Here is a 19,426-nt window from a genome sequence, read left to right on the forward strand (position 1 = left end):
CCAGTGATCAGAGAGGCTAAGGCAGGAGGGTCACAAATTTGAGACCAGCCTCAGCAACTTAGGCCCTAAGCAACTTAGCAAGAACCTGTCTCAAAATACAAAAAAAGGCTGGGGACGTGGCTCAGTGGTAAAGCACCCCTGGGTTCAATCCCCAGTGCCCCCCAGAAAAGAATGTCAGTTACAAAATGAAGTTGCTGTTATCAGGTTAATTTGATTGGACTGAAGGGATAGCTACATCTCAGGTAAACTTGCTGACTAGTCATTAAGGCAAACAGAAGCAATATCACAGAGTCACAACTCCAGGATATATATATATCTTTTTTTTTTTTTTTTTTTTTTTTTTTTTTTTTGTGGTGCTGGAGATTGAACCCAGGGCCTTGTGCTTGTGAGGAAAATACTCTACCAACTGAGCTATCTCCCCAGCCCCTAGATATATCTTTTTAAAAAGCTCATCCATTTTGTTTTTTAAGTAGCTGTTGCAGTGCTTCTTCTTTCCGCCCACTCCAACTTTGGTACCAGAAATTGAACCCAGGGATGCTTTACCACTGAGCCACATCCCCAGCCCTATTCTGTATTTTATTTAGAAACAGGGTCTCATTGAGTTGCTTAGCGCCTTGCTTTTGCTGAGACTGGCTTTGAACTCTCGATCCTCCTGCCTCAGCCTCCCAATCCGCTCCCAGGCATGTGCCACCGTGCCTGGCTCTTTCCATAGTCACCTTCAATGAATATCTTTTTTTTTCACTGTTATAATAACTTAATTTATCTTGCATTTTACGATTTTGAAAAAGCACCTCCTTACCGCATCATGTTTTTCTGACAGTTGTTAAATTAGGCAATGAGTATGTCAACAGCTTGAGCTTCGGCATCCTGCAAGGATTTCAGATCAACCAACCACTCACCAAAGAACTTGGCAGCTTTTCTATCTTGTTTTTAATACAATGGCATATCCGTTCTGACGGTAAACCTGTCCAGCCAAATCTCCACAATATACTTTGCGAAATCAGTGGTGATTAGTTAGTTTAGCTCGGAGCTGTGCTTGCTTGCCCGTGACAGCCTGGAAGCCAGGCTACAACAGCATCAGAGAATGACATGTTCCACACTGTAAGAAATAGAGTCGGGTGTCCTTCTGCAGCATTGTGTCTGGTGAGCGGCATGTGTAGCAAGTGACGAATTTCTTAATGTATCTTCTCAAGACATTTTCTGTCTGTTTCTATTCGGATCTTCCTTTGATTACAAGTTGGTTATTACCATCTTCAGAACCACTTGGACCCAATTCTGTCAATAAAAATGCAAGGAGATGTTTGGGTTGATAATGTAATAGTTTACAGATATCTGTAAAGTTGACAAAAGAAGTTTTCTTGGTTCCTACTCGGACAACCTGTAGAGGTTTCATAACAAATTTTCTCTCCAGTAACCATATCTAGATGATTCTTTTCCCTCATGATGTTGAACACCGATTCAGCAGCTCCTCAGAGGTGTAGTCTCTGAGTCTGCCCGAGCAAGGCCTGTCTGGTTACTGAATGAGAGCCCATCATTTTGTTACTATCTTCATCTTCTAAAGCTTCATCTTTCTCTAGTATTTTATCCTCATCTGAGAACTTGACATTCTTCTTTTTATTGCCAAGCATAATATCAAGATCATCCTCTGGTTCAGCTGGCTCTTGAACATCACTTTCAATCTTAAGATTCTTTACACTTTTTTTCAGCTTCATCAATATCAAATCTTTTTTTATTTTTTTGCGGTACTGGGGATCGAACCCAGGGCCTTGTGTTTGCGAGGCAAGCACTCTACCAGCTGAGCTATCTCCCCAGCCCGTGTTTTTCTTTTGATTGAAGAAGTTCAAGTCATCTAGATCATCAGAAGCATCTTTTTTCCTACTGTCTCCTTCATTCACTTCCACATCCTTACCCTCAGTTGGTTCTGGTTCCACTTCTTTTGGTTCAGAGGGCTGGGTTTCTTCAGTCTGGGCATTCCCTTCCTCATCTAACATAAGGGCTTCTTCTTCTTCTTCTTCTTACTCATTGTAGGATCAAAAATCTTCTTGTCCCAGACATGGCTGTGGCTCAAGTGGGCTCGGCATGAATGAGAAGTCAGACGGGTCAGCCCCTGGCCTTGGCAGCAGCGCTGCTCCTGCCAACGCCTCTCCCAGCACCACACTAGCCTATTGCCTGAGTATCGCTTTTGATTATCATTATCACTTACTAATCATGAGTTATGAAGACAGAAAAATATGTTAGGGCAACAACAGAGTGTTACAAAATTAAGTTGCTGGTTCTATCAGTCTATGGTATTGGACATATACACGGATATATTCATATTGTAATAACAGTAAACAAATGAACCTTTTTAAAAGGATATTTTTAGTTGTAGATGGACACAATGGCTTTATTTATTTATTTATTTGTTTGTTTGTTTGTTTATTTTTGGGTTCCGGAGATGGAATTCAGGGGCACTGGGTCACTGAGCCCCATCCCCAGCTCTATTTTGTATTTTATTTAGAGACAGAGTCTTGCTGAGGTTCTTAGTGCCTCACTTTTGCTGAGTCTGGCTTTGAACTTGCAATCCTCCTACTCAGCCTCCTAAACCACTAGGATGACAGGCATGTGCCCCCACGCCCAGCACAATGCCTTTATTATATTCATTTATTTTTCTGTGGTGCTGAGGATTGAACCCAGTGCCTCACATATGCAAGGCAAGCACTCTACCACTGAGCTACAGCCCCAGCCCCCAAATAGGCCTTTTGGCCATTCTGAAATTCAGAGAAATGTAATAATCTCTTTGAGAAAATTTAATTTGGAAGCATTATATCCAATTTTTTTATTCATTTTTGTTGTTGTTGTTGTGTGGGGTGTATGTGTGTGTGTGAGCATGCGTGTGTGTGTGTGTGTGTGTGTTACTAGGATTGAATCCAACTGAGCTACATTCCTGGCCCAAATTTGGGTCTCTCAAAGTTGTCAAGACTGGCCTCAAATTTACAATCCTCCTACCTCAGCCTCCTAAGTCCTTGGGATTACAAGAGTATGCCACCTATTGTTTTTATTATCATTTTTCATCATGATCATTGGATAGTTTTTTCATTCTTTCGTTTTTTGTTTTGTTTTCAGTGCTGGGATGGAACCCAGGCCCTTGCACTTACTAAGCATGTGGTCTGTCACTGCATGTGGTCTGCTGCTGAACTACACCCAACCCTTATTATTAGATTTTGAAATAAAAAACCTAGGATAGGAAAAAAAAAAAAACTTTCTAAGAAAACAATCAGGAACCACATACCAAGGAGAAGTACCAGAAAACCTCTAGCTCTCATAAAATCTCCCCCATGTAACCATAAAATCCAACCAGACTTTTAAAGCCAGTAACCTCATTCTCAGAAAGGTCACGACCCAGTATTAATTTTTGTATCTACGGGAGATGACGAGAAGGCCTTCCATGTGCTCTGTGTGGATGCGGGGTTCAAAAACACACTTAATAAACCTGAAGACATGCTGGAGGACAGTGAATTACTGAGTATGACTTGAGCGGCAGCAGCCACACACCAGTTCTATCAGCCCTGAGCTTCCCCACTTCCTTCTGAATCATCACCCTCATTTTTTCTCCACTGGTTATCTTAATCACATTGCCTTTCCTGTTCCCACCCTAAGTCAGCTTTTGTTATCAGAAGATTCCTCACCCTCTGTGATCATCTGTAATTGTATGGATGAATTTTACACTCTTAATATTCACTCAGAGGCTGCTGCTTGAATACTAAGAAAATGGTACAATCGTGTGAAAAAATTCAACAACGAAAACCAAATGATCTTATTTGCTCTGTATGCAGCCCTATATTAAGAACATATTACCCTTTTAGATTTAGGAGGTTTTTTAAAAATTTTTTTAGTTGTAGATGGACATAACTTTATTTATTTTTTAAATATGGTGCTGAGGATCAAACCTAGTGCCTCACATGTGCTAGGCAAGTGCTGTACCACGAGCTACAGCCCCAGCCCCAGGTTTAGGAGTTTTGAACTCTTTTGGCTTTTTGATTTTTTTTGAGGGGTGGGGTGGGGGTGGTACTGGGGATTGAACTCAGGGGCACTTGGCCACTGAGCCACATTCCCCAGCCCTATTTTGTATTTTATTTAGAGACAGTCTCCCTGGGTTGCTTAGTGCCTTACAGTTGCTGAGGCTGGCTTTGAACTCACGATCCTCCTACCTCAGCCTCCCAGGCTGCTGGGATTATAGGCGTGCACTACCGCCTCCAGTTCTCTTCTGGTTTTATTTTTATTTTTATTTTTTTCCTGTATGTGGAGGCCATAAGATCTAATTACATTCTGCTTATAAATGAAAGAAATGATTCCCAAACTTTTCAGGGGAAAAAATAGTTTAGGTTTCATTCATTGAGAATGAACCAGAATATCCCAAGTTGTAAAAAAGTTAAATAATTCAGGTTGGAATACTGAGGAGCCAGCGGTGTGGCTCATATTTGGCAGCTTGTGGTCCCTTAGAGGAGGTGGCAGGAAACCTGCACGTGGTCGACTTCATCACCTCCATGGTCACTACGAGTTTTCATAACTGAGGATAGAAAAGTAAACTAAGATGTCAGTGGATCCAATGACCTATGAGGCCCTGTTCTTTGGCTTCACACCATCAACTTGCATATTAAGGATCTACATTGCATTTCAAGACTGCCTGTTTGAAGTGACATAGGCTGTTGTACAGGTTATTCTGAAAAAACCAGAGGGAACCCCAGGCTGTGAGGTGTCCAGAGAAGTTTCTTTGCTTCATGAAAGAACATTTTGTTAACCTTTTTGGCAAAATGGAGCAGTTGTTTTTGCAGTTTGATTTTGTGTATCCCCCCAAATATCTTGCTTCCTGAAGATATGTGTCAGGAGATGCATCATTATAATGAAGAAGAATCTCAGCTTCTCCAAAAAGAAATGGAAAAGTTACAGGAAAAGTATAAGACTAAATTAAATTAGAAGAGCAAAATATTGTTCAGGCCCAACTCAAATTAAACCTAGATTTTGTTTGATGAGCTTAAAAACGTTGGGAGAGATCACAGGACTAGTGATTTTAGGGAAAGTTTGAGGTCCCTGGTCCAGAATTCCAGGAAGCTCCAGAACATTAGAGACAATGGGGAAAGGAAGGCAAAAGACTGAAAATATCTTAATTTCTCAATAGCTAAAAACAAAGAGCTCAGCTGGGGCTGTAGTTCAGTGGTAGAGTGCTTGCCTAGCATGTGTGAGACACTGAGTTTGAGTCTCTCAGCACCACATAATAAATAAATGAAATAAAGGTATTGTGTCCATCTACAAGTAAAAATATTCATTAAAAAAAAAAAAAAAAAAGAGTCAGGCTGGGATATAGCTCAGTGGCAAAGTGCTTACCTCACATATGCAAGGCCTTGATTTTGATCCCAGTTCCTACCTTAAACAAGTTTATGAAGCATCTGTTCCTTAGAGACCTCTAGTAAGTGGGAAGGGATTCTTGACTCAATAGTGGCTCCTTTGGGGGCATGATTGAAGAAGTAAAGATACATCCAAAACTATTTTTAAAGTTGTACCTGGATTAGGAGTTCTTGGTGATCCTGATCCTTTTGGCTCATTCTTTGGATGATATCAGATGAGAAAGGGTTAAATGAGTGAACTAGTCATCACACTGCAGAGATGGCCTGCACAGAATGCCTGCTCTTGCCCAGTAACTTTCCTTTCCCTGAAGGTGTTTATACCTGATTGAAAGAAGCGAGTGGCAAAAAAAGACATCTCTGATCTTTGGTTAAGAAGAAAGAAGTTGTTTTTGTTTCCAAAATAAATCTTGTCCACAAGCAAGGCCCTGATGATGTTAAACAATTGACTACCTTAGGGTCCCACAGAAGATGACCTTGGACAAAAAAGTAGATCCCAGTGGAACAGAAAAGGAAGTATGGGACATACCCAACAATGAAGTTTATTTGACTGACTCAGGTTTTATACCAAAATTATTTTGTAGTAAAGTTAGTTTTGGATTCTGCCTTATACCTAATATTTAATTAACTTTTTTCTTCACAGTGATCTGACGGTACTAAGCATCAAATGTTTAGTACCCTCAGATCACCTGAGGGAAGGGGAGAAATGTTAATGGTTGATCTTAAAGTATTATTTGTTCTCCATGTCTTCCTAAAGAACAGGATTTGGCGTTTTTCTTTTATGTGTATATAGAAGGAGTTATTTATTTGCAGCCTGATGACACAGGCCTGTAATCCCAGTAGTTTGGGAGCCTGAGGCAGGAGAATCGCAAGTTCAAAGCCAACCTAAGCAACTTAGTGATGCCCTAAGCAACTCAGCAAGATCCTTTCTTTAATAAAATATAAAAAAGGACTGATGCCTGTCATCCGCCATTTGACTGCCTCTTGCCTGTCCATCTCCTGCCTTTCACCTACCCATCACCCACCAGCTGAGGTCCACCTGCTGATTGTCCATCGGTAGTCGGTAGCCAGCAGACCGACTGCAGATGACCAGTGGATCGCCAGCTGCCTTCTGTGGCCTGGAAGTATACTGTCACAGTACCTGTAGGTTTGGTTACACATGGCTGCCACCATTTTGAGACAACAGCCAGGACCTGTAGAACCCCTGGCCAGACAGACCAAGTCCCATCTCCAGGACCCTTCAGCCCAACCGACCACACCCTGCCTCCGGGACCCCCAGACCGATTGACTGCTTCCCACCACCAGGACTCCCAGACTGACCACACCACTCTGCCTCCAGGACCTCCAGCCGACTACGTCCACACCCCGAGCTGCAGCTCCCCATTTGCCAACACATTTGGAAGCCAGAGTGGTCATCTTGGTTATCCTGGAAACGGTAACTCCCATCTTCAGGGGGGGCAAATCCCATCCTGAGACACCTGCTGGAGACTGGAGGCTCATTGTCAGGTACCTCTCATGCATCAGGCTACTGAAGACTGGGAGGTTTGAATACTATATCACTGTTATAGTGTAGATTTTTTTTCTTTTTTCTTTTTCTTTTTCCTCCTTTTTGAAAATTTTTCATTTTTTATTTCTTTATTTTTCTCACTCTATTTTCCTTGTTTACCTGTTTCCTCAGAGTCTCTTTCTCCCTTTTTGCTAACAACCAACTTCTTTTGATTACACTTTCATTCTTTCTATGATCTAGAACTTCTGTATACTCCTTTCTTATCCCATTAACAGCTACATCCTATACCCCTTTCCATCCTCTTTGTCCTCCATTAGAAACTGCAAACCTTATTGCAAATCTATTTGTTATACTGTAGATAATAATTGAACACATTCTATTTATTATGACAATATTGTTAACATCTTCATAGAGGCTATTTGGTACAGGGCTGAACATTGTATGTACTGGGCGCTGCTAATATTGATTGCAAACTTAAAGAAGAGGTTTTGGAAACCTATAGGGTCACTATAAGCCTATAGGAGGAACATTGCAATACCCCAGATCTGCACTGCTAGAGGGGAAGATTCATGGACAACATGAAAAAAACAAGGGAAGAAAATGATCCAAACAAACCTAGATTCTATATTAATAGAATCCAGTGACAGCATGATAGAAGAAATGTCAGAAAAGGAGTTAGGAATATACATAATTAAAATGATTTGTGAAGCAAAGGACGAGATAAGAGAGCAATGCAGGCAATGAATGATCATTCCAATAAGCAGTTGGAAGAGCAACTACAGGAAGCAAAAGAAAATTTCAACAGAGAGATGGAGATTCACAAAAAAATACCAAATGGAAATCCTTGAAATGAAGGAAAAAATAAGCCAAATAAAAAACTCAATGGAAGGCATCACCAACAGACTAGACCACTTGGAAGACAGAACCTCAGACAATGAAGACAAAATATTTAATCTTGAAAATAAAGTTGCCCAGAGAAGATGGTACAAAATCATGAACAGAACCTCCAAGAACTATAGGACATCATGAAAAGATCAAATTTAAGAATTATCTGGATTGAGGAAGGCATGGAGATACAAACTAAAGGAATGAACAACCTATTCAATGAACTAATATCAGAAAATTTCCCAAACCTGAAGAATGAAATGGAAAATCAAATACAAGAGGCTTACAGAACACCAAATGCACAAAATCACAACAGATCCACACCAAGTCACATTATAATGAAAATGCCTAACATACAAAATAAAGATAGGATTTTGAAGGCCACAAGAGAAAAGCATCAGATTACATATAGGGGGAAACTAATACAGATATCAGCAGATTTCTCAGCTCAGACCCTAAAAGCTAGAAGGGCCTAGAACAACATATTTCAGTCTCTGAAAGAACATGGTTGCCAACCAAGAATCCTATACCCAGCAAAACTAAGCTTCAGATTTGAAGATGAAATAAAATCCTTCTATGATAAATAAAAGTTAAAAGAATTTACAAATAGAAAGCCTGCACTACAGAATATTCTCATAAAATATTACACAAGGAGGAAATGAAAAATGACCATCTAGGTCAACAAAAGGAGGAACTACCTTAAAGGAAAAATCAATCAAAGGAGAAACCAAGGCAAGTTAAAAGCCAAAAATAAGCCCAAATGACTGGAAATACAAATCTTATCTCAATAATAAACCTGAACATTAATGGCCTAAACTCATCAATCAAAGACATAGACTGGCAGATTGGATTAAAAAGAAAGACCCAACAATATGCTGCCTCCAAGAGAGTCATCTCATAGATAAGGACATCCACAGACTAAAGGTGGAAGGATGGGAAAAAACCTACCAAGCACACGGACTCAGTAAAAAAGCGGGGGTTTCCATCCTTATTTTAGATAAAGTGGACTTCAAGCCAAAGTTAGTCAGAAGGGATAAAGAAGGACATTTCATACTGCTTAAGGGAACCATAAATCAGGAAGACATAACAATCATAAATATTTATGCCCCAAACAACAGTGCATCCATGTACATCAAACAAATCCTTCTCAATTCCAGGAATCAAATAGACCACAACGCAATAATTCTGGGTGACTTTAACACACCACTGTCACCACTGGATAGATCTTCCAAACAAAAACTAAACAAAGAAACCATATAACTCAATAACATAATTAATAATTTAGATTTAACAGACATATATAGAATATTCCATCCATCAACGAGCGAATACACTTTCTTCTCAGCAGCACATGGAATTCGCTCGAAAATAGACCATATGTGATGCCATAAAGTAACCCTTACTAAATGCAAAAAAATAGAGATACTATCTTGTGTTCTATCAGATCATAATAGAATGAAACTAGAAATCAATGACAAAATAAAAAACAGAAATTACTCCAACACCTGGAGACTAAATAATATGCTATTGAATGAAGCATGGATAACAGAAAACATCAGGGAGGAGATTAAAAAAAAAATTCTTAGAAGTAAATGAGAATGACGATACAACATATCAAAATCTCTGAGACACTATAAAAGCAGTACTAAGAGGAAAATTCATTGCATGGAGTGCATTCAAGAAAAGAATAAAAAGTCAACAACTAAATGACCTAACATTACAGCTCAAAGCCCCAGAAAAAGAAGAACAGAACAACACCAAAAGTAGTAGAAGATAGGAAATAATTAAAATCAGAACTGAAATCAATGAAATTGAAACAAAGGAAACAATTCAAAAAACTGACAAAACAAAAAGTCAGTTCTTTGAAAAAGTAAACAAAATAGACAAACCCTCAGCCACACTAACAAAGAGAATGAGAGAGAAAACTCAACATTACTAAAATTCATGATGAAAAGGGAAATATCACGACAGACACCACTGAAATACATAACATAAAGAGAAACTACTTTGAAAATCTATACTCGAACAAAATACAAAATACTGAAGACACTGACAAATTTCTAGAGACATATGCTCCTCCCAAACTGCATCAGAAGGACACACACAATTTTAACAGATCAATATCAAGCAATGAAATAGAAGAAGCCATCAAAAATGTACCAACCAAGAAAAGCCCAGGACCAGATGGATTCTCAACCGAGTTCTACTAGACCTTCAAAGAAGAATTCATTCCAATATTTTTCAAAGTATTCCAGGAAATAGAAAAGGAGGGAACCCTATCAAACTCATTCTATGAAGTTAATATAACCCTCATACCCAAACCAGACAAAGACACATCAAGGAAAGAAAATTTTAGACCAATATCTCTGATGAATATAGATGCAAAAATTCTTAACGAAATTCTGGCAAAACGCATACAAAAACATATTAAGAAGATAGTGCACCGTGATCAAGTGGGGTTCATCCTGGGGGTGCAAGATGGCTTCAACATCCGGAAATCAATAAGTGTAATTCATCACATCAATAGACTTAAGGTTAAGAATTGTATGGTTATTTCAACTGACACAGAGAAAGCGTTTGACAAAATACAACACCCCTTCATGCTCAAAACACTAGAAAAAATAGGGATAGTAGGAACATACCTCAACATTGTAAAGGCTATTTATGCTAAGCCCAATGTCAACATCATTCTTAATGGAGAAAAACTGAAAGCATTCCCTTTAAAAACTGGAACATGACAGGGATGCCCTCTTTCACCACTTCTATTCAATATCATGCGTGAAATACTAGCCAGAGCAATTAGACTAAAGAAATTAAAGGGACACAAATAGGAAAAGAGGAACTCAAGCTGTCATTATTTGCTGATGACATGATTCTACATTTAGAAGATCCAAAAAACTCCACCAGAAAACTTCTGACCTCATAAATGAATTCAGCAAAATAGCAGGATATAAAATCAACATGCATAAATCTAAAGTATTTTTATACATAAGCGATGAAATATTTGAAAGGGAAATGAGCCTCGCATTCACAATAGCCTCAAAAAAAAAATAAATAAAATAAAATACTTGGGAGTCAATCTAACCAAAGAGGTGAAAGATCTTTACAATGAAAACTACAAAACATTGAAGAAAGAAATTGAGGAAGACCTTAGAAGATGGAAAGATCTCCCATGTTCTTGGATAGGCAGAATTAATATTATCAAAATGGCCATACTTCCAAAGATGCTATACAGATTTAACGCAATCCCAATTAAAGTCCCTATGACATTTCTCATAGAAACAGAAAAAGCAATCATGAAATTCATCTGGAAGAACAAAAGAATAGCCAAAGCAACTCTGGGCAGGAAGAGTGATGCAGGAGGTATCCAATACCAGACCTTAAACTCTACTATAGAGCAATAGTAACAAAAATGTCATGGTATTGGCACCAAAATAGACAGGTAGACCAATGGTACACAATAGAAGACACGGAGACATACCCACATAAGTACAGTAACCTCATATTAGACAAAGGTACCAAAAACTAACAATGGAGAAAAGATAGCCTCTTCAACAAATGGTCTGGCAAAACTGGAAATCCATATGCAGTAAAATGAAACTAAACTCCTATCTCTCACCCTGTACAAAACTTGACTCAAAATGGATCAAGGATCTAGGAATTAGACCTGAGACCCTTCCCTAAATAGAAGAAAAAGTAGGCCCGAATCTCCATCACATTGGCTTAGGACCAGACTTCCTTAACAAGACCCCCATAGTGCAAGAAATAAAAGCAAGAATCAATAAATGGGGTAGATTCAAACTAAAAGGTTTTTTTTTCTCAGCACAGGAAACAATCAATAATGTGAAAAGAGAGCCTACGGAGTGGGAGGAAATCTTTTCCATACACACTTCAGACAGAGCACTCATCTCCAAAGTTTATAAAGAACTTAAAAAACTTTACACCCAAAATACAAAGAACCCAAACAATAAATGGGCTAAGGAAATGGGCAGACACTTCACAGAAGAAGATATACAGGTGATCAACAAATATATGAAAAAGTGCTCATCATCCCTAGTAATTAGAGAAATACAAATTAAAACCACCCTAAGATTTCATCTAACTCCAATTAGAATGGCTATTATCAAGAACACAAACAATAATAAGTGTTGGCATAGATGTGGGGAAAAAGGCACTCTCATACATTGCTGGTAGAGTTGCAAATTTGTGCAACCACTCTGGAAAGCAGTATGGAGATTCCTCAGAAAACTTGGAATGGACCCACCATTTGACCCAGCTCTCTCACTCCTCAGTTTATACCCAAAGGACTTAAAATCAGCATACTACAGTGATGCAGCCACATCAATGTTCATAGAAGCTCAATTCACAATAGCTGGATTGCGGAACCAACCTAGATGCCCTTCAATTGACAAATGGATAAAGAAACTGTGTTTTATATATATATATATATATATATATATATATATATATATATACACACACACACACAATGGAATATTACTCAGTCATAAAAAAAATAAAATTATGGCATTTGCTGGTAAATGGATGAATTTGGAAAATATCATGCTAAGTGAAATAGGCCGAGCCCAAAAAACCAAAGGCCGAATGTTTTCTCTGATAAGTGCATGACAATATATAACGAGGGGGTGATGTGGGAAAGAGAAGAATGAAGGAAGTTTGGATGGTATAGAGGAAAATGGGGTGGGATGGGGTGGGGGACAGAAAGAGAGTAGAATGAAACAGACAGCATTACACCATGTATATGTATGATTACATGAATGGTGTGAATCTACATCGTGCACAACCATAGAAATGAAAAGTTGTACCCCATTTGTGTACAATGAATCAACATGCAGTCTGTAAAAATAAGAAAGATTTTAATTAAAAAAAAAATATATATATATATATATATATGCACCTGGGGATGTGGCTCAGTGGTTAAAGACCCCTGGGTTCAATTCCTAATATAAAAAAAAATAATAATAATAATATATATATATACACACACACACATATATCCATATACAACTAAATATTCATAGATTTAGAAAACTTGTGTTTTATTATCAAGTCCTGTACATTAAATTTATATATTCTTTTAATTATTTATTTTTATGTGGTGCTGAGGATCTACCAGTGCCTCACACGTGCTAGGCAAGCGCTGTACCACTGAACCACAACCCAGCCCCTCTTTTTGCCTTTTTCATTAAAAAATATGCATCTTATTACCAGAGGTGGTGGCAGAGGCCTTTAATCCAAGCAACCCTGCAGGCCGAGGTAGGATTGCAAGTTTAAGGCCAGCCTCAGCAACTTAGACCTGCAATAATTTAGCAAGACCCTGTTTCAAAATAATAAAAATAAGAAGGGCTAGAGATGTAGCTTAGTGGTAAAGCACTCCTGAGTTCAATCCCCAGTACCTATCCCCCCAAAATGTATATGTATATATATTATCACATGAATTCGACCCAGCATGCATACCAAAAATAGAGAGTATGTGTAGAATGATCTGACTTGAAATATGGTTATATATTTTATTTTACTTATTTTTGTGGTACTGGGCATTGAGCTCAGGGGTGCATTACACTGAGCTACCATCCCTGGTCCTTTTTAGTTTTTTATTTCAAGACGGCCTTGCTAAGTTGCTGAGCCTGGATTTTTTGAGACAACAGCCAGTCCCCGTAGGACCCCTGACCGGACTGACTGAGCCCCGTCTCCAGGATCCCTCAGCCCCACCGATCACTCCCGGCCTCTGGCCCTCACATCGACTGACTGCTCCCTGCCACCAGGACTTCCAGACCAACTGACTGCACCCTATCACCGGGACCCCAGACCAACTGATTGCACCCGGCCTCCAGGATCCCACAACCACACCAAACACACCAGACCTCCAGGACCCCTGCTTGACCAACCGCATCCCGCCTCCAGGACCTCCAGCTGACCACGTCCACACCCCGAGCTGCAGCTCCCCATTTGCCAACACATTTCGAAGCCAGAGCGGCCATCTTGGATAATCCTGGAAGCCGTAGCTTCAATTTTTAGGTGGGGCAAATCCCATCCTGAGACACCTGCTGGAGGCTTGAAGCTCACTGTCAGGTACCTCTCATGCATCAGGCTACTGAACACTGGGAGGTTTCATTACTATATGACTTTATACTGTAGATTTTCTTTTTTCTCCTTATAGAAAAATTTAAGTTTTTATTTCTTTACTTTTCTTGCTCTCTTTTCCTTTTGTTTACCTGTTCCCTCAGAGTCGCTTTCTCCCTTTTTTGCATGCTAACATCCAATTTCTTTTGATTACACTCTCACCCTTTCTATTATCTAGAACTTCTGTATATTCTTTTCTTATCCCATTAACAGCCAAATTCTACATCCCTCTGCATCCTCTTTGTCCTCCATTAGAAACTGCAGACCTTATTGCAAATCTGTTTGTTTTATTGAAGATAATATTTTAACTCATTCTGTTTATTATGACAATTTTGTCCTCATAGGGGCTATTTTGGTCTGAATTGGGCACTGCTAATATTGATCTCCCCTTAAAGAAAGGGTTTTGGAAACCTATAGGGCCACTATAAGCCTATAGGGGGAAATCTGCAATACCCCAGATCTGCCCTGCTAGAGGGGAAGATACATGAACAACATGAAAAAACAAGGGAAGAAAATGATCCAAACAAATCTAGATTCTATATTAATAGAATCCAATGACAGTATGTTAGAAAAAATGTCTGAAAAGGACTTCAGATTATACATGACTAAGATGATTCGCGAAGCAAAGGATGAGATAAGAGAGCAAATGCAGGCAATGAATGATAATACCAATAAGTTGCTGAGCCTGGCCTTGAACTTTCGATTCTCCTGCCTCAGCCTCTAAGTGGTTGGAAATTACAGGTGTGCACCACCATTCGTGGCTGGTTATGCTTTTTTTTTGCAGTGCTGGAAATCAAACCCAGGTCCTTGCACATGCCAGGCAGATGCTGGTTATCCATTTTAAACGAATTCCTCCTGAGTGGTTAGAGAACCAAGCAGTCAACCTCGAGAGCAGCTGATAATAAGGTCACTTGAGAGACCTGGATGAGTGCTGTTCAGCGGAGATGGTGTAAATTGCCATAGACAGAAAAAGCAAACATGCTACAAATATGAACCCCAAATTCAACTACTGATTGCTAATGAAGCTGCTTTAGCATAGGCAACTGTGTTCCAGGCTCAGCAGCAGAGATTTGTCTATATAACTATTTAAAGACAACTAGTGAATAATGGGGATAATTATGCAAAGATCATATTTTTAGCAATAGGTTTTTTATTAGCCCAAGCAATAAGATATTATTTCCTAGAGTCAAGTCCCAGGAGTATCTGCATCAGAATCATTTAGAGATACATCTTTAAATGCAGATTCCCAGGTTCTTGCCCAGACCTAATAAGAAACTCTGGGGATGGGGATCTTGGAATCTGCATTTTTAGCAGGACCCCATGTGATTCTTCTTTCTTTCTTTCTTTCTTTCTTTGGTACAGGAGATTGAACTCAGGGACACTTAACCACTGAGCCACATCCCAGCCCTCTTTTTTTTTTTTTTTTAATATTTTAGAGACAGGGTGTGGCTGAGTTGCTTAGGGCCTTGATAAGTTGCTGAGCCTGGTTTGAATGTTGCAATCCTCCTGCCTCAGCCTCCCCAGCCGCTGAGGTGTGTGCTGCCACACCCAGCCCCTGCAATTCTTGTGTACATCTGGATGCTAGAATCCCTGCTCTTGGAGTCAAGGAAGCTGGAGGTTGAGTGTACCGGGGCAGCTTTCATAGAAGCAGCCATCCTGAACCAGAAAGTTATTCTGTGCTTTGGTTCCCAAGGGGACCCCAGCCTGGAAACAGAGGGACAGAGTGAACATTCCCAGGAGCTTCAGTTCTCCCCTTCCTGGTGCTCGTGGCTCCCCTTACTGGCGGGAGCGTTCTGCAGGCCTCGCACCTGGCGCTGAGGCTGGTGACCACAGCACTCAGTGCCCCAGGGGAGGTCTCCTGGATGAAAGTAGGCACTCTCTAATAACTCCTGATGAATATTCTAGATTGCCTCAAGGGAGGTGAGGAAAGAGAAAGAGGTCCTTTGCTTAGGAACACAGAGTAGGCAAGCAGCAATTCTTGGGGGATTTGAACGGAAAAACCCAAACAGCTGCCCATGGTGTGGGATCAACTACTGACTCTACAGGACACAGCCAGGACCATTTCCCCCCAGGACCTTGTCAAGTTTGGAGTAGAGTAAATACTCGGAATCCCCCAACTTCCACATCCCAAGAAGAGCTGAATTCTGATGACCTCTGACTAAAACAGAAAACAGTCCCTGCTTCTGGGAAAGCAATGCTTTCTTCAGTAGCAGACAGACCCTCTCGTTCCCTGGGGGAAATCCCCAAATCGAAGCCAGGTGCAGTGGCGCACGCCTATAATCCCAGCAGCTCAGGAGGCTGAGGCAGGAGGATCACGAGTTCAAAGCCAGCCTCAGCAACTTAGCAAGACCCTAAGCAACTCAGTGAGACTCTGTCTTATATATATATAAAGGGGAGGCTGGGGATGTGGCTGAGAGTTTAAGTACTCCTGTATTAAAAAAAAAAAAAAAAAAAAAAAAAAATCCCCCAATTGCAGGATGGAGACAGATGTTTTGACCTGCCTGTAGTGTGCACACAAGTCACACCCAGGTGGATGAGAGCTTGAATGTGAGCATGCAAAAATGGAGTTCTTCCCTCACAGCTCTGCAGCCAGGTTGTCCAGTATGTCAGTATCCACACATACGGAGCCTACGTACGGCATATGGGTCAGGCACCACCTTGCTGCTGAGCCCAGTGGCAACTTTGCACTCCTTATCACTCTTGACTTCTTATAACGTGGCATTTGCTCCCTCCCTGAAGCTCTTTCCTCCTTTTCCATCCACAACCCTGCGCTTTCCCACTGTTGTTCTACCTCACCGGCTCTTTCTTGTTTCCTCCAAGAGCATTTGCAATCTGTCACGTAATTATGATGGTCCTAGGATTTTGACCTGTGTTTCATTTTTGTTTGTTTTGCAGTGGGGATTGAGCCCTGGGCCTGGAGTATGCTATAAGCGAATGTTCTCCCACTGAGTTAAACCCTCAGTCCCAAGGATTTTTTGTTTGTTCGTTTTTTGGTACTGAGGATTAAACCCACAGACCCTTTACTGTGCTACATCTCTAACCCTTTTTATTTTTTGAGACAGGGTCTCAGTTGATGAGAACCTTGCTAAATTGCTGGGGCTGGCCTCAAACTTGCGATCCTCCTGCCTCAGCCTCCTCAGTTATTGGGATTACAGGCGTGCACCACCATGCCTGGCCTAGGGAGCTTTGTGTGTGTGTGTGTGAGTGTGTGTGTGTGTTTGGTTGGTTTGGTTTGGTTGGTTGCTTGCTTTTTGGTGGTGTCAGACATGAAACCCAGGGCCTTGTGCACACTGTGCAAGAGCTCTTCCACTAAGCTGTACCCTCAGCCTGGGTTTCCTGTGTTCTTAATCTATCCAGGTTCCCCAGGGTAACGTCTGCATTCTTAAAAACATTAGATTCCTTTTATACCTACTTCTTAATCGTTTAAGTTCATCTTTCTCCAATTAGAATTTGTTGAATGCTTCTCTCTCTCTCTTTCTCTCTCATGCACAAGCTTCATTCCCTTTTTTAAATGTTACTTTATTTTGTCCAGGCATAGTAGCACACACCTATAATCCCAGTGATTCAGGAGGCTGAGGCAGGAGAATTCCAAGTTGAGGCCAGTCTTGGCAATTTAGCAAGGTTCTAAGCAACTTAGTGAGACCCTGTCTTGAAATAAAAAGTAAAAAGATTAGGGATGTAGCTCAATGGTAAAGCACCCCTGGATTTGGTCCCCAGTACCCCCCAAAAGTTATTTTATCCTAAATAATATTACTTATCAATTTAAGAAATACCCTTAATTAAAAAAATATAGTTTTGCCAGGTGTGCTGGCATATATATGTATATATATATATATATATATATATATATATATACATACATATATACATATATATATATAGTTTCAAGGAGTTTGAAATAAAAAGTAACCATCCCTAGTACTCTCCTTTCCTGCTCCTCTCAACCACTCCCAGAAGGAACCTGTTTAACTGTCTTCTAGTGGCTACCCAGATATGTTGTAATTCTGTTCTCAAATCACTATTTTTTTGACTTATCAATTTGAAACATTATCTAGGGCTGAGGATGTAGGTCAGTGGTAGAGTGCTTGCTTTGCATACACAGGGCCCGGTTTTACTCCTCAGCACCACAAAAGAAAGAAAGAAAACACAAAACTATTGACTTCTCCAGTGAGAGTATAGTTCACTTCCAACTCCCCACCTCTCCTCCCTCTCGCGATAGATGTCCCAGTACAGTTTAACATGTTTTGATTAAACTAGATATGTTTTATGTGTCATGTGTGTACATGTGTGATTCCATTTCTTGACCATCCACTAAGATAAGGATAAAAGTCCCCCTACCCTTCCCTTTTAACTTTCTTTTCGGTGCTGGGCAGTGGTGCACACCTGTTATCCCAGTGGTTCAGGAGGCTGAGGGAGAAGATCACGGGTTCAAAGCCAGCCTCAGCAATTTAGTGAGGCCCTGAGCAACTTAGCGAGACCCTGTCTCCAAAAAAAAAAAAAAAAATTTTTTTTCTTTTCTTCATCAACCTAGCAAATCATCTCTACTTTCATTTACACATTGTCAGAGGTTGATAAATATGCATTCTATAACACAGTCATAATTAAGTTCTGGCATCTGCCTACAGGGAGATTCTAAGTTATCAATAAACAGTAGCGACATTACAGTGATTGTACAAATATTGCCCGCTGCAGAATTATGTAAAATGTGCTAGGATCATATTGCTTTCCTGTACAAACCTGCGTTCTTCCTGGAGTTCCCACTGCCTTTCTTTCTTCTTCACTATTTGCCCTTGACGTGTTCTGATTGGCAGGCTCACCATCACCATCATCTATTTTCTCCCGGAAGACCTCCCTCCAGGCGCCCTCCTTCTTCCCGTCTGGACTGATTGTTCTCTGGGCCAATATTTAGCTCTCACCCTGGGACTTCCTGTCACTGCTCTTCCAGAGTGTTACCACTATTTCTTTGATCCTCTATCTCTTTTCCTTGATTTAGTAGAATTTTCATTAGCCCAGCCTGGTGCTGCACACCTGTAATCCCATCTACCCCAGAGGCTGGGGCAGGAGGATTGCAAGTTTGAGGCCAGCCTGGGCAATTTAGTGAGACCTTGCCTTAAAAAATAAAAAGGGCTGTGGATGTAACTAAGTGGTAAAGTGGTAGAGGACTTGCCTAGCATGTGAAAGGCCCTGGGTTCATTCTCAAATATTGAAAAAAAAAAAGAAAAAACTCTAAAAATATTATGTACTTGTAATGCTTCAAGTCCAGAGATATATGAAAATCTCCCCTCATTCTTCTCTAACTTGCACCCCTGAGGTAGCCCACGTTCGTGGTGTGGTGGGTGCCCTTCCTTCCCTACCATTATGCCGAGATACATACACATTCAAACATATAACATGTATGTAGGTCCCTTTTCTTTGTTCTTTAACTATACCTCTTACTCTGCAACTTGCTCCCCCGCTTAGTAATTTAACACAAACTTTTCTTCAGCTTGATGCAAATGGATGGAATTTT

The 19,426-nt window shown here is 40.3% G+C and overlaps 2 pseudogenes; one reads left to right on the forward strand and one right to left on the reverse strand.

Annotated features, from left to right (window-relative positions):
• Positions 1-1,000: 1,000 nt before the first annotated feature.
• On the reverse strand, positions 1,001-4,528 carry LOC124985722 (eukaryotic translation initiation factor 2 subunit 2-like; annotated as a pseudogene).
• Positions 4,529-4,573: 45 nt separating this feature from the next.
• Positions 4,574-5,136, forward strand: LOC124985723 (protein MIS12 homolog; annotated as a pseudogene).
• Positions 5,137-19,426: the final 14,290 nt, after the last annotated feature.

This window comes from Sciurus carolinensis, chromosome 5 (assembly GCF_902686445.1).
Source record: "Sciurus carolinensis chromosome 5, mSciCar1.2, whole genome shotgun sequence".
NCBI lineage: Eukaryota > Metazoa > Chordata > Mammalia > Rodentia > Sciuridae > Sciurus > Sciurus carolinensis.